At 47.0% G+C, this 16148-nt stretch overlaps 1 protein-coding gene across 1 annotated transcript in view; it reads right to left on the bottom strand.

Annotated features, from left to right (window-relative positions):
- Window positions 1–14944, bottom strand: part of LOC138772814 (disks large-associated protein 4-like) — a 63607-nt gene extending 48663 nt beyond the window's left edge. The window contains exon 1 of the mRNA XM_069953528.1: window positions 14874–14944. The gene's annotated coding sequence lies outside the window, so the exon portion shown is untranslated. The remainder of the gene's footprint in view (window positions 1–14873) is intronic.
- Window positions 14945–16148: the final 1204 nt, after the last annotated feature.

Below are 16148 nucleotides of genomic sequence, written 5' to 3'. Positions count from 1 at the left end.
TCATAAAATCTCTCCTGTCTTATACAATAGACCATCAGCATGTTGGAAAAAAATGCAAGGCACTCGGTCACCAGGAGAATGGCAAAGGTGATACACTGTGACAGCGCGCGGTGTGAAGACATCAAGCAAGAATATGAGTCTGGTGCGGAGAACACTCAGAATAGAATCCATAGACTGGCATGGAACATGGCACTATATCCATCTCTAACCACAGGGATGTAGACAAGGAGCCCAGGGTACACTATAAATCTGCAACATATCAAAGCATCATCCAGGGACAACACCGAGGACCGTGTCACGCTGACTCATGAATGTCACAACTTATTGGTGCAGAAAGCTGCTTCATATGCATGAATAATAATAACCTTTCCTCATCCAGCGGCAGGATATTCTTAGCACACTAGATGCATGCCTCTGCCTGGATACATAGATATTCAGTGGCATAAATAGTGGAGGGGACCCAGCGGCAGAATTCATATTGAGCCCCCCCTGCTGGGGAGGGTTTGGGGCTTCGCATAGCCCCCATGTGCCCCCCATGTAGTATAGCCAACCCTGATACCTAACTGTGCCTATTCTCATTGACAGCCCTAAAACTGCTGCTCGGGGGTGGGTGTATTCTGACTGACAGCCCTAAAACTGCTGCTGGGGGGTGGGTGTATTCTGACTGACAGCCCTAAAACTGCTGCTCAGGGGTGGGTGTATCTGACTGACAGCCCTAAAACTGCTGCTCAGGGGTGGGTGTATTCTGACTGACAGTCCTGAGACTGTTACTCGGGGTGGGTGAATTCTGATTGACAGTCCTGAAACTGCTGCTTGGGGGTGGTTGTATTCTGACTGACATCCCTAAAACTGCTGCTCGGGGGTGGGTGTATTCTGACTGACATCCCTGATTGACAGTCCTGAGACTGTTACTCAGGGGTGGCCAGTTTTACACCATAACAGTCCTGATATCAATGGTGTTCATGGTCTCCAGGACTGTAGGATGGTTAGGCTTTAGTCTGGTATACATAGTGTTGTGCACAGTTCATTATCATTGTTTAGTCCCCATTCAGGAGTAGAAAGAATAATGTGCGGCACAGAAGAAACGCCATCAAAGGACAGAAACTGATCGGCTGGGCCCTGACATGGTCAGGTGGGTTCGAGAGATCCCAAAGGTTATCCCATGCACCCTGGTCAGGTTGGGTGTTATAAGCTGGAAGTTGGGGTGCCAGTAATGGATGGTAAAAGACAATACACAGATAATACGCAGTGTTACTACCCTTAAGGTCATACTGTAGTGTAAGATGGGGTCCCTTCCTTAGTCGTGCTCCACTCACGATGGTCGGCTTCTGGCAGTGATTGCACTTATGTAATACTCACTGTGCCCTATCTGGGTGCTGGCAACCTGTGGTGTACCTCCAAAAGCCAAGTGGCTGACTAGTCCTGGCCTGAAACCCTGTGGGGTCCTAGGGTTGCAATGAATTTCTTCCCTATGTAGATATTCACATTAGTGGACAAGGCAAACGATGAGCGGGATAAATCCAATGCCGGGGTAAGCCCGATGTATAGAGGGAGGAGGGCGGCTTCACTCACTGGCTCCCATTTACCTTGGGAGGACTGGGATTGAGCAAGAACCTCCTGCCGTACATAGCTTTTCATGTGGCTAACCTGCTCTCGGTCTTCAATAGGTATCAAGTAGATTACTCCAAGTGTATTATACAGTATATACAGTGTATACAGTACAGTATAACCACATCCAACAACCAATTAACAATAATACGCAGTAGGACACTGCAGAAGTGTATGGAAATCTCTGCACAGGGTTCCTCCACAGTCTACAGCTGATCACTGATCACATGAGGCTTCATAGAGACCCTCACGTGGTGAACTCTTTGCACACTTTACATATTTTACATATCATCTGCATATATATATATATAATATAATGTATGTGTGTGGCACCATTTCCTGCAGTTCTGCAATTTAACATATCAGATATGTCCTACGCCCCTGGTTGTGTTCGCTATCTGCAAAGAGATCCATAAGGATGGTATCGACATCTAGATGTAATAAATAACCGCTTGTATACATAGTTAATGCGTTCCTGGTGGAGCGGTTACAAAGTACGCAGGAAATTTCCATATCACTCACTAGTTACAGATGTTTTCCTGGATTGCACATGAACGTCCTGTCCTTGGATGATCAGTGATGGGGGCCATCAAGACCCTCGGGCTATGCATAGATAGAGCTGGGTTGTAGTACTGGATATAATGGCAGGTAGGGATGAGCCTCTGAGTCTGGAGGAACATAGAAGGGGCTATGAAGCTCTATGAGAGGGAAGCTGATCACGGGGGTCCTATCCCAAGCATGGACTATCCACAGATATAACTGAGCAGATCCAGGATACATACACCAATCAGCTAGAACACTAAAAGCCCTGAGGGGTGATGATGAGGTTGGTCAAGGAGTGGAATATATAAGATACCAGGGGAACAGTCTGTTCTTGCCGGTTTGCTGGAAGTAGGTTAAGCAGCGTCTACAAGGGTCGACCTACCAAAAGTTGTGGATGTGAGGGAGAAGGCTAGCATGTCTGCCCGGTCCCACAGATGAGCTGCTGCAGCACAAATTGCAAAGAAAAAAAAAAGCATGTCAGAACATAGTCATCTCAGCTAACCGAAGTATGAAGAGAAGAGCGTCCGTGGTGACCCGTCAGGTGACTGGATTGTACCATAGAACACTGGAAGATGGCGGCCATGGTCCCTGATGGCAGTGGCCGCTTGGATAATGCCTGGGTCATACTGCAAGAAGTGTTTAGGAATGGTTTGAGGAACACGACAAAGAGTTCAAGGTGGTGGCCTGAAGTCCAAAGTCTCCAGATGTCAATCCGATAGATCATTTGTGGGGGGTGCCAGAAAAACATGGTCCATGATCCATGGAGGCCGCCCCTCACAATGTCTTCAGATGTCAATCTGATGGATCAGTTGTGGGGGACGCCAGAAAAATATGATCTATGGAGGCCGCACCTCACAATGTCCCCAGGTCTCAATCCGATGGATCATTTGTGGGGTGGAGGAAGCTCTGATGAAGTCTCCATTGTCGCCAGTTTTCGGACATTATATAACACTTTACTATAAGGACCATCATGTTTAGGTTTGAAGAACAGATCTACAGTAACGATAGAAGCCACACATCATGGACGTAGTGAGCTAGACGTCTGTAAGACGGCAGGATGCTGGGAGGGGATCATAAATTAACGTATCATTGATCCAGGCTCGACGTCCTCTGAGCTGCCGATCTAGATGTCCTCATATCCCCCACAGGGTCAATAACGATCAAATACGATATTTCATTGATGAATGGCCAAACGTAATGATAGATTGAAGACTTTAAAACCAAAGCTATGTTGAAGGATGAAGATGTGTGAGGACCAAACGTTCCACTCAAAATATTGGTCAAACGTCATCATACGAGAAGAGTTTATTCAGGGCTTCAGGTCCATAACCATGTGTATTATCTATGCTGGGGGCCAATGGAGAGAGGACACCACCCATGTTGGGGGCCAATGGAGAGAGGACACCATCCATGCTGGGGGCCAATGGAGAGGAGACGAGGACACCATCCATGCTGGGGGCCAATGGAGAGAGGACATTATCCATGCTGGGGGCCAATGGAGAGAGGAGACCACCCATGCTGGGGGCCAATGGATAGAGGACATCATCCATGCTGGGGGCTAATGGAGAGAGGACACTATCCATGCTGGGGGCAAATGGAGAGAGGACACCATCCATGCTGGGGGCCAATGGGGAGAGGACACCATTCATTCTGGGGGCCAATGGGGAGAGGACACCATCCAAGGCTGGAGGCCAATGGAGAGAGGACAATATTCATGGCTGGTGGCGTCTCATTTGTGACTACTGACCTAACGGCCTCCCATACACATTGATGAAAAGTCAACAGAACAGTCTGTTTTTGGGAGGACCATCTAATGTAGAGGCCTTCTGACTCTCCCTAACAGGTTGGGGGAGGGAAGGGTGGGGCATGTTGGATTTTAGGGACCAAATATGGTCAGAGTCTGGGTGAGACCATTGTTGTATCCGAATTATCGTCACAAGTGTCATGTCAACTCGATCAGACTGGTTCTTTAGTCTGTGGTCGTGGCCATAAAGTGCATCTGTATCACACTAGTGTGAACTCAGCCGAAAGGGGTAGTGGCAGTGCTAAGTTACTGCAGCTCCAGCATAGACAGTGAATCAGACCGCTCTACCCTCTGCGCAGTGACAGTGCTGGGTTACTGCAGCTCCAGTATAGACACAATGAATTAGACAGCTCCACCCTCTGTGTAGTGGCAGTGCTGGGTTACTGCAGCTCCAGTATAGACACAGTGAATCAGACAGATCCACCCTCTGTGTAGTGGCAGTGCTGGGTTACTGCAGCTCCAGTATAGACACAATGAATTAGACAGCTCCACCCTCTGTGTAGTGGCAGTGCTAAGTTACTGCAGCTCCAGCATAGACAGTGAATCAGACAGCTCCATCCTCTGCGTAGTGGCAGTGCTGGGTCACTGCAGATCAGTGAATGGGTGTAAGAGTCCGAAACCTCCATCTAGAGAGCCAGGACTGTGGATTCCTCATGTTATTTATCACAATATGATATCTGACTAATGGGGGGCTATGTGCACAATGTGGCCGTCTATATGCCAGACATCAGCCCCACGTAGATGTAATATAATAGACAACAAATCTAACACCAGGAGACAGAGGCTTGTACTGAGGGATGATGGGAGATTCCTGCTGACACAATGCAAAGTTCTCCTTGTTTTCCTGCATTATGCAAAAGACGTTTCCCTACATCCCGCCTGACGGTCTCTGCTTACTGACCCCATTATGGAGGCTGGCAGGATACGGCGGGGGCTTCAGCACCTCGGACAGGTCAGAATAGTCTCTGCTGGGGGTGTTGGGAGGCGCTCACTGGCCGGATACTCATCCGGAATCTGTATGGAGTAATACCAAGCGGCTGATCTCAGGACACAGGTTTAAAAGTCGTCCTCATAGAAACCTTAAAGGGATTGTTCACAAAAAAAATTCTTTCAAATCAACCGCTGCCAGAACATGCCAGAGATTTATAATTTACTTCTATTAAAAAATCTCCAGTCTCCCAGTACTTATCAGCTGCTGTATGTCCTGCAGGAAGTAATGTATTCTCTCCAGTCTGACACAGTGCTCTCTGCTGCCACCTCTGTCCATGTCAGGAACCTCCTTAGTCATTTAGGTTCCATGTATTATCTGAGATCTGATACATTCAGTCGTATACTATTCTATGGTGAAGGACCTACTGGTCTGAAATGCGTAATTTACAACTTTACAATTATTACTTTCTGACAGCAGTTGATTTGAATTCCCCTTTAAGGTGACCATACCCCTTCACTAACTGATGGCTGAACAATCCGTCCGTTCCAGCCGACAATTATCTCCCCACCCCTCCCCCCCCCCCCCCCCCACCCGTCCTCCCCATAAACAGGAACGCTCGGTAACAGTGGGGCAGAGCTCATTAACAGTGCGGCAGGGCTCGGTAACAGTGTGGCAGGGCTCGGTAACTGCGGCAGAGCACGGTAGAGGGGAGGCAGAACTTGGTAACGGTGCGGCAGGGCTCGGTAACGGTGCGGCAGAGCTCGGTAACAGTGCGGCAGGGCTCGGTAACTGTGCGGCAGAGCACGGTAAAGGGGAGGCAGAACTTGGTAACTGCATAGCAGAGCTCGGTAACGGTGCGGCAGAGCACGGTAAAGGTGAGGCAGAACTTGGTAACTGCGTAGCAGAGCTTGGTAACGGTGCGGCAGAGCACGGTAAAGGTGAGGCAGAACTTGGTAACGGTGCGGCAGGGTTCGGTAACGATGCGGCAGAGCTCGGTAACAGTGCGGCAGAGCTCGGTAATGGTGCGGCAGGGCTCAGTTATGGTGCGGCAGAGCTCGGTAACGGTGCGGCAGGGCTTGGTAACGGTGCGGCAGGGCTCAGTAATGGTGTGGCAGAGCTCGGTAACGGTGCGGCAGGGCTTGGTAACGGTGCGGCAGAGCTCAGTAACGGTGCGGCAGAGCTCGGTAATGGTGTGGCAGAGCTCGGTAATGGGGCGGCAGGGCTCGGTAACGGTGCGGCAGAGCACGGTAAAGTTGAGGCAGAACTTGGTAACTGCATAGCAGAGCTTGGTAACGGTGCGGCAGAGCACGGTAAAGGTGAGGCAGAACTTGGTAACGGTGCGGCAGGGCTCGGTAACTGTGCCGCAGAGCTTGGTAACGGTGCGGCAGAGCTCGGTAATGGTGCGGCAGGGCTCAGTAATGGTGCGGCAGGGCTCAGTAATGGTGTGGCAGAGCTCGGTAACGGTGCGACAGAGCTCGGTAATGGTGTGGCAGAGCTCGGTAACGGTGCGGCAGGGCTCAGTAATGGTGTGGCAGAGCTCGGTAATGGTGCGGCAGAGCTCAGTAATGGGGCGGCAGGGCTCAGTAATGGTGTGGCAGAGCTCGGTAATGGTGCGGCAGAGCTCAGTAATGGGGCGGCAGAGCTCAGTAATGGGGCGGCAGGGCTCGGTAACGGTGCGGCAAAGCTTGGTAATGATGCGGCCAGCAGATTATTTAACAGGTCAGAATGGTGTGATCAGCTGATCGCTGTCCCTGTTCCATCATTGCTTTGATCTGTATAATACGGTTTTATGAGACTGTTCCATTCTGTCTCGAAATTGCTGATAACAGTGAACAATAGCTGCAATAATCTGCGCAGGAAGCGGCCTCTCTGAGATCTCGCTGGTCTCCAATGTGCATAACATCTTCCATCATGACCCATTTACAGGGGGCACCCCGCCCGCCCGCTTCCCCCCCTCCCCCGGCAGTAATCTGCTGGAAGAACTCACCAAAGGTGCAGCAATTAAATCAGTCCAGGTTATTACAATGGGAAAATAATTAGAGGGGTGAGGGGCGACCAGCGCAGCGCCCTGGCGGGGACCGAATCACGTTACAAGATCAGACGCCTATTTAGTACAATGGCTCGGCCTGCACCATGTCCCAACATGCAAGAAAACTCCCATAATGCACTGCACGTCGCTGATAATGTGCCCAGCAGGCTTCATACAGATAGAGAGCACCCCGGGGGTACAATGAGAGCGGCCAGCCCTCCACGGGAGGAGAGCCGACATCCACAGAGGACGTACGATGAGACCCGCTCAGTCCACTCTGCACAAGTTATGTGGAACAAAAGAACAAACCCTTTAAATAAAAACTTACAGGGGTACTCCACTCAGACATAACTAATGATATGCTGCTGCCCATGGTGAGACTAACCATTCCTTCCATACTTGTTATTATCTTTTCAGTCTCCTTCCCCCAGTTCTCAGCTGCTGCTTTCTGCTGAAAACACAAAAATCTGTGTGTGAGCTTTTCTCTTCCTCCTCCCCTCTCCCTTCTGAGACTGCTGATGTAAACAAGTCCCTGGCAGGCTGTATCTGCAACATTGTAGCTTCTTGTAATGCTGGGAGGGTTATTCTGAGGTCAAATTGCTGATGAACTCACTGTGATTAACACCCCCCCCCCCCCCCAGCATTACAAAAAAGCTATAATGTTACAGATACAGCCTGCCAGGGACTTGTTTAGCTTGTGTATCTGTCTCAGAAAGGAGGGGGGGAGGGGGAGACAGAGAGAAAAGCTCACACACGGATTTTTGTGTCTTCAGCAGAAAACAGCAGCTGAGAACTGGGGGAAGGAGACTGAATAGATAACAAGTATGGAAGGAATTGTTAGTCTCACCATGGGCAGCAACATATCAAAAGTTATGTGTGAGTGGAATACCCCTTTAACAAAATTAGTAAAAATTAGTAAAAAATTAGGTCCCACGTATAACTGCGCATTTTAGACCCAAAAGTTATAGAATACTATCCTACGGGTAAGAACATTCTAGTGTAAAATGCAGATCCGACCTACAGACTAACGCATTTCATACCGGAAGGTGCTTAGTCAGAGAATGCTGCACTGTAGGGGCCCCTAGGTCCCATGGATGGGCTGAGGTGCCCATACCAGAGAATGTTATACAATAGCATTCTACAGTCCATAGAGGGCCCGATGCATTTTGGGATAGAGGGTCACTAAACACAGGATGCGGCTTTATGGCTTCGGACCTTCTGGTCTCACATTCGGTATGACGCATTTCAGACCTGAAGGCCCTTAGTCATAGAGTCTGAGGACCATCAGGTCTGTAACACAGGTCCCACCTATGAACTGACGCGTTTCAGACCCGAAGGTCCTTAGTCTCTCAGGTTCCGAGATCTGACATGTTTTATACCTGGGAGATGTTAGTCGTATGCTATTCTATGGATAAGGACCTACGACTCTGAAACGCGTCAGCCCTCATTTTTATGGATCATTGCTGAATCTTATAATACGACTAGATAACAAAGTTTTCGATGTCACCGGACGGGCGGCGCCTTGTGTTCTTCGTTTCGCTCCTCACTCAGACATTACTGCAGCTGGAACTCTGAATGCTCTGAGTCCCCCCCCCCCCCCCCCCCCCCCCCCCCCCCACTATAGCGGCGGCGGCTCTGGTCTCCATCCTGCCATTGGCTTATACATAGTCCCATCCGATCTCAGTTAGAGTTATGTGTATATGTGGCCGTTTCTCCATTAAATGATGTCTCATCCCGTCACCTTTCAGCTCTTTCCTCCTCCAGTCTCCTGAGTCACGCACTTTAACCCCTTGAGAGGTACAGCGTGGCGCTCATCTCCATCTATCCAGTGCGATTTGCATCAGAATGGCTTCCCAGATCTGTTTGAAGATTGTGAGCATGGCGGTGACCTTGTAACGTCCTTGTCATGCTGGCATGTCAGTGCAGGAATCTCTCTGCCCCCAAACCATAAGGATGAGTTACATTTGTGTAACCCAGAGACAGGCCGGCCTCCTCTAGCACATCCCATATGCTGCTGCAGCCATGTGCCGGCCAGCAGGGAGGGGGTTAAGAGGTCAGGCCCTCGCAGCATTAATAATCAGACATGGAGATGAGCGCCTGTGCCTGCCATCACCTAGAGATGGAAGACATGCTGCCGCCTGGAGACAACATGATTAACCCTTTCTGTGCTGTAGATCTCTGTCCCCCTTTACGGTTGGGTTTTGTTGCTGATTTGTGACTCCTCTATTGCAGACGGCCCGACCTATCAGATCACAGAGCGTATAGATCCTATAACAGTGCTCGATAACTGTGCAGCCCGCACTAGCGATGTCCGTGCCACCCTTAATCGGCCGTGGGCAGGGCATCTCTTATTATACGGATAGATGTGTCTTTTATGACAGGCAGCGACCAGCCGGTGGGAGAAGGTTTTGCTTGTCCGTCTGCTGATCGCCGGCTCTATTACACAGGGATCGGATTTGGCAGATAATCTCTTAGTGTAATAAGGCCTTAAAGGGGTTCTCCAGGCTTAGAAAAACATGTCCGCCTTCCTCCAGAAACAGCGCCCCTACTGTCCTCAGGTTGGTTGTCGTGGTTCTGCAGCTCAGTTCCATTGAAGTGAATGGAGCTGAATTGTAATACTGCACAGAGCCTGAGGACAGGGGGTGGCGCTGATTTTGCAAGAAAGTAGCTGTGTTTTATCTAATCCTGAATAATCCCTTTAAATGCAAACTTTACAGATTTGCTGCAGAAATGCTTGTGGAAATCCGCCTGGCAAACACAGTATCCACAGTAGATAACAGCACCAGGCGCAGTAAGCGAGCGCCGATCTCACAGCCACATATTGCCACAAGTAATGCTGGTTTACACGGAACGATTATCGTTAGAATTTTCGCATTTGAGCGATAATCGTTCAGTGTATACACAGCAAACGATCAGGTGACGAGCGAAAAATCGTTCATTTTGATCTTTCAACATGTTCCTAAATCGTCGTTCATCGTTCGCTAAAAACTTGCAGATCGCTTCATGTAAACAGTCCTTCAAAGATTCACCCTATGTAAAAGATGGGCTTAAGCGATCTTAAAAACGATTTTTCTTACGAATTTTCTTACGATTGTTCTAACAATTTATTCCTGTAAAGGCTGATCATTATAAAAACCAAATCGTTACTTCAAAAACTGTTAAACGACCTATTGGGTGAATTATCGCTTCGTGTAAACGCAGCATAACACAGCAGAATCAATCGGGGGGGGGGGGGGTGACAGCAGAATCAATGGGGGGGAGGGGTCCATGTGAGCATAGCCTTAAAGCAGAATCAGTGGCTGCTATAAAAGCAAGTAATGACCAGCTAGAAGACGTGTGGGTCGGAGTATATTCAGAGACCACAGCAGCGCTGACATTTAAAGGGGTTATCCAGGATCAGAAAATATGTGTCTGTTTTCTTCAGGAAACTGCCCCACTCGTCAGGTTAGGTGCGGGTATTACAGACGTGTTTCATTGAAGTGAATGGAGCTGAATGTAATACCAAACACAACCTGAGGACGCGGGGGGCGCTGTTTTTGAAGAAAAGCTTCTATGTTTTTCTAATCCTGGATAATCCCTTTTTCTCTTAAATAAAATACTTATAATAATAGTGAATTCAGTTGGTCTAAAATATAGATGTAACAATACAGAAGGAATAGCCATTTTATTTTCAAATCGTATATTCATATATACACACAGGAGTGGATTCATACATACACACATTCATATATACATAAAATACACAGGAGTGGATTTATACATACATACATACACACACATACATACACACAGAAGTAGATTTATACATGCATACATACATATATACACACAGAAGTGTGTTCATACATACACACATACATACATACATCCATACATATATACACACAGGAGTAGATTTATACACATACATATTTACACACAGGAGTAGATTCATATATATATATATATATATATATATATATATATATATATATATATATATACACACACACAGGAGTGGATTCATACATACATATATACACATACATACAAACATCCATCCATCCATACATTTATACACACAGGAGTGGATTCATTCATACACACATACATATATACACAAAGGAGTGGATTCATTCATAGATACATACATACACATAGGAGTGGATTCACACATACATATGTACACACAGGAGTGGATAGATAGATACATACATACATACATACACATATGAGTAGATTCATATATACATACATATATACACAAAGGAGTGGATTCATTCATAGATACATACACACACGGGAGTGGATTGATTCACACATACACACAGGGGTGGATTCAAACATACATTCATATACATACACAGGAGTGGATTCATACATATATATATATATATATACACACACACACAGGAGTGGTTTCATACATACACACATACATACATATACACACAGGAATGGATTCATACATAAATATATATATATATATATATATATATATACATACACACATGAGTGGATGCATACATACATACAGAAGTGGATTCATACATACATATATATATATACACACACACACACACACACACAGGAGTGGATTCATACATACATACACACATATATATATATATATATATATATATATATATATACATATACTGTATATATATATATATATATACAAAGGAATGGATACATCATACATACACACATACATATATGCACACAGGAGTGGATTCATGCATACATACATACACACAGGAGTGGATTCATACATATATACACACAGGAGTGGATTCAAACATACATATATACACACACAGGAGTGGATTCATACATACATATATACAAACAGGAGTGTGTGTATATATATATATATATATATATATATATATATATATATATATATATATATACATATACCCACCTTCATACAAAAACTGGTGCTACTCAGTGACTGACAACTCAAATCATACACAGATACCTGTCAATCATAGAGTAGGACCGCCCACTTGACTACTTAGCTCACAATTAGCAGATATTTACATAAATAAATTTAAAGTTATCCTGGAACTTTCCCCATAAAACTACATATCAGCTCCTCCTGCTCTATAACATGTCGCCTGCAGATTGGCTAGTATTGTTAAAGGGGTACTCCAGAGAAAAAATGTTTCTTTTTAAATCAAATAGTATAGATTTGTAATGTATTTCTATATAAAAATCTCCAGCACTTACTAGCTGCTGTATGTCCTCTACGAAGTGGTGGATTATCCCGTCTTCTAGTACTTATCAGCTGCTATATGTCGTGCAGGAAGTGGTGTATTCTCTCCAGTCTGACACAGTGCTCTCTGCTGCCACCTCTGTCCGTGTCAGGAACTGTCCAGAGCAGCAGAGGTTTTCTATGGGGATTTGCTGCTGCTCTGGACAGTTCCTGACATGGACAGAGGTGGCAGCAGAGAGCACTGTGTCAGACTGGAGAGAATACACCACTTCCTGCAGGACATACAGCAGCTGATAAGTACTGGAAGACTGGAACTTTGTATATAGAAGTAATTTCACTTTCTATAACCAGTTGATTTGAGAAACATTTTTAGTGACAGATTTCCTATGAGTGAATGGGCGCACATATATTTCTATACATACTAACCTATATACATACTATACATAATCACAACATCCAGACTTATTACATGAAGAAACAGCATCTTAATCCCAAATAATCCCAGTTTTCTTAAATTTCATTAGATTTTACAGTAGACACCCCCACCGACCGGCGGCGCAGTCCATGGCTGCCATTGCTTTCTGCAATGATGACGCTGCCTATAAGGATGAAAAGTTGCGAGCAGGAAGCTGGCGATGTGATTGCAGAGAAGGAGACAGATGTAGGGGGCTCAGGATGTGCGGGGAGGGGGCAGCAGATGATAGTGAGCGGGATTAACCTGAGGGAACACAAGACAGCACAGTGCAGATTACTCAGGGGAGCAGGAGCGCAGGAGGAGACTGAGAGGCAGGGAGGTGGAGACTGACAGGGGACAGCTGGGGGGGAAAGACACCAGGAGATAGTGGACAGACATAGGGAGAGAGATGGCAAGGGTGGAGATAGGAGAGGTAAACACTGAGGACATGAAGAGTCCGCCGCTAGCCGCAGAAATACGCCGGACCGAATCCTCTGAAACTTTGTGATGTCAGAAAATAAGGAGGAAAAAGACAATTGGCAAATGTTTACAGACACATCATCACTTCTAGTAGCCGACATCGCTGACCCCCTTCTCATCCGTAGGAAACTGTCAGCATGGTCATGACCTGATTATTGACTGATTGACTGTTTATTTACTGTTATTATTCTGTTATGTTTACAAATACGGAAATTTTAAATGTATCATTTATATAACTGACACTCAATGGATACAAATGTATCGTTATCACCTGACACCTGGGCTCCGCCTTCTATTTCATTAGCCTCAAGGTATAGGACCCGTCCGGGGGGAATCTGTGATATCCGTGAGGATCGGGGGAGGACTACAAGTGCTGTCACTTTGTAATATACTTCAGGTGATATATATAGATGCGGCCTGCAACCTGTGGCCCACCAGCTGTTGCAAAACTACAACTCCCAGCATGCTGGGAGTTGTAGTTTTGCAACCAAAGATTGAACACCGCTAATATACAGAATAGAGAACAAGAGCCCCTTTAAGAATTGTCAGGGAAATACTGCACAATATAAAGTTGTAGCATGAAAGTAAGAAAACGTTTCTCTCCCCAATAAGCCGGGTCAGGGGGATATAGACAGAGCTGTATACTCCGCATCAATCTCCTTTGTTTGCCGTATCTTCAGAAGGGCCGCTATTATGCGATACCCCCCAGACGCTTCTTATGAACTGTGCCACAAAAATGTCAACCGGCAACAATTAAAGATGTAAAACGCAAAAGGGAAAAGAAAACGATCAGGGCCGACAATCGGGAACAATGGCGGGCTAGTCGGCAATATGACGGGGATAGAGCGGAATACATATTAGGCTTGGGAGATAAACACTTCAAGGGATTAGACGGCAATGGAAGACAGCTTGAAAGAGCGGCAAGACGGAAGCGGTGAAGAGAATGGAATGAGATGTCTAGCAGAAGAAAAGGGACGTGGGGAAATGGGATGGAAGAGACAGCGGAGGAAGTCGGAGAAGAAGTGGAGCGTCAGAATGAGAAAAGTGAGAAGAGTGCAAAGAGGAGACGAGGCTGCGGCCAAGGAGGGAGCTGACACCACGCCATTGATGGGTTACATTTCTCTATGGATCCGACTCTATGGGGCTTGTGTGAGTCCGGCTGCAGGTGGCACCTCCATAGCTAGGGGTGTGGTCAGGTAGCGATGATGTCAACATGCAGGAAACCCTGCCTGGCATCAGCAGTGACATCACAGGATATGACAAGCAGAGGTAAATAGTGTTTGCTATTCTGTATGGAGGTAAACAGAGATCTGGGGATGGGTTATAAGAGGAGCTCGGGGCCCAGGCATTGTGGATGAGGGCCCCTTCCAGTGTGTATCTCCTACCAGCACGGCTGCATCTCAGGGCACAAGGTCTGGCCGTGGCCAATAAGAACGCCAATAGTCAGATCCCCAAGGGGCTAAATCGGAAAAACAAATGTGAAGGACAGTGCAGCCGGTGTAGGAGCCATCAAGCAGGGTATGCATGACACCCTAAAACACGGCAAACTGCAACGGGCCCTGGCAATGCATCGCAACCTACCATAGGGTCTGCACTCCGCTTTAGGGGGGCTTACATGGATCCCTAACACAAGCCATGCTAATAGAAGCCGTGCTGGGTGATTGGAAAGGTTAACAATGCCCTCCACCCTGGCTGTTTTGCAAAGCCCACTCTCAAGCCTATGGCCACTATTGCTGCATCCACTGTCAACATGGGAGCGATGCAACCCCCATCATCCGAAATGTCCGTTCCCCCAGCCTTAGCAGCATGCATAATAAGTCTTACCTGTACTCCAGGGTGCAATATTCAACACGGTTCCTCTCACCCCCTCCAGTCTTCCTCCTTCTATGTCTTCAGGTAAAAACCGGCTGCATCCCCCCCTCCTTTAGTCGCCACCACCACCTCCTTCTCTCCACCTCTCCTCCCCCTCTCCTCCTTCTGCAGCGTTACAGAGGTCTCTCTCTTTTACCTCCTTCAGCCCACCCTAGTATAATCTGTTAGGGTGTCCCCCTTCTTTCTCCCCCCACCCCCTATATCCCACTCTGGTTGATGATGGAGAGCAGAGATGCTGTGACTGTGGCTGGTGCTGATGCAGGATCTATGTGCTCTGCCTCCCCACAGAGGAGAATGGGAGAGGAGGGGGGAGGAGTGGAAGAGCAGGGCTGGAATCCTGCGGGGATGGGGATCTAGGACACAGGATCTGGAGCCGTCTGTATACACACAATCCAGCGTGCACCAACTTCTCCTGGACACCATGCAAATGCAGATCAGCAGGATGAGAGCAATGGATGCGGAAGGGAAGGGGGAAACTGTTGCCTAAATCTCACGTTTTCATGTAGTGACTTACCCGATATGACGTAACGCGTAGATTGCGAAATTTGGATCAGGACAACCTGATATTTTATATACAATATAATATATGATAGCAGTCCAGAGAGTATACACTGGAAGGATAGGTGAATACGGATCAGGGAACCATCATGACCCCCATCGTGACGGCACTTTTTTAAGCAAATTAAACTTGTCTAGAATTTCTTCTGGTCAGATATATTGACGACATGTGATTGATGAGGTGTGATGATGTCATTGCCGTCACCATTATTAAGGCTGTGAATTCAATACCCAGATCTATTCAGCCAGAAAGAGCTGCCCTTGAAGCGGAGGACCCGGCACATCTGTTCACTCCATAGACAGCCCATTGATTTCCACAGAAACTGTGCAGTACTTTATTTCCCCTGTGGTGGCGCTGCAGGGGAATTGTACGCCTGATGCGATCCCCCCCACCGATCACAGTGATTACTGAGAGCCCCATAAGCATAACCCCTGCCGACACTGCTCTAAAAGGGATTGTCTGAAGCTAACAACTTTATTTTGAAGTGTCACCCCCCCCCCCCCCCCCAACAAGAATCTCCTGAGGATATTAGATGCATGGTGTATGCAGGAAGTATGACGACCACCAATGCAGCTGATTATGCACTTTTGATGACTTAAAGTGTCCCTGTCATTATAACTTTCAAAATGTAAACCAGCAATAGATGTGATATAAAGCAGGTTTGCAAG

The sequence above is a fragment of the Dendropsophus ebraccatus genome, chromosome 14 (assembly GCF_027789765.1).
Source record: "Dendropsophus ebraccatus isolate aDenEbr1 chromosome 14, aDenEbr1.pat, whole genome shotgun sequence".
In the NCBI taxonomy this organism is placed as follows: Eukaryota; Metazoa; Chordata; class Amphibia; order Anura; family Hylidae; genus Dendropsophus; species Dendropsophus ebraccatus.
The sequence above is the reverse complement of the archived record's forward strand: the minus strand, read 5'-3'. Positions and strand labels throughout refer to the sequence as shown.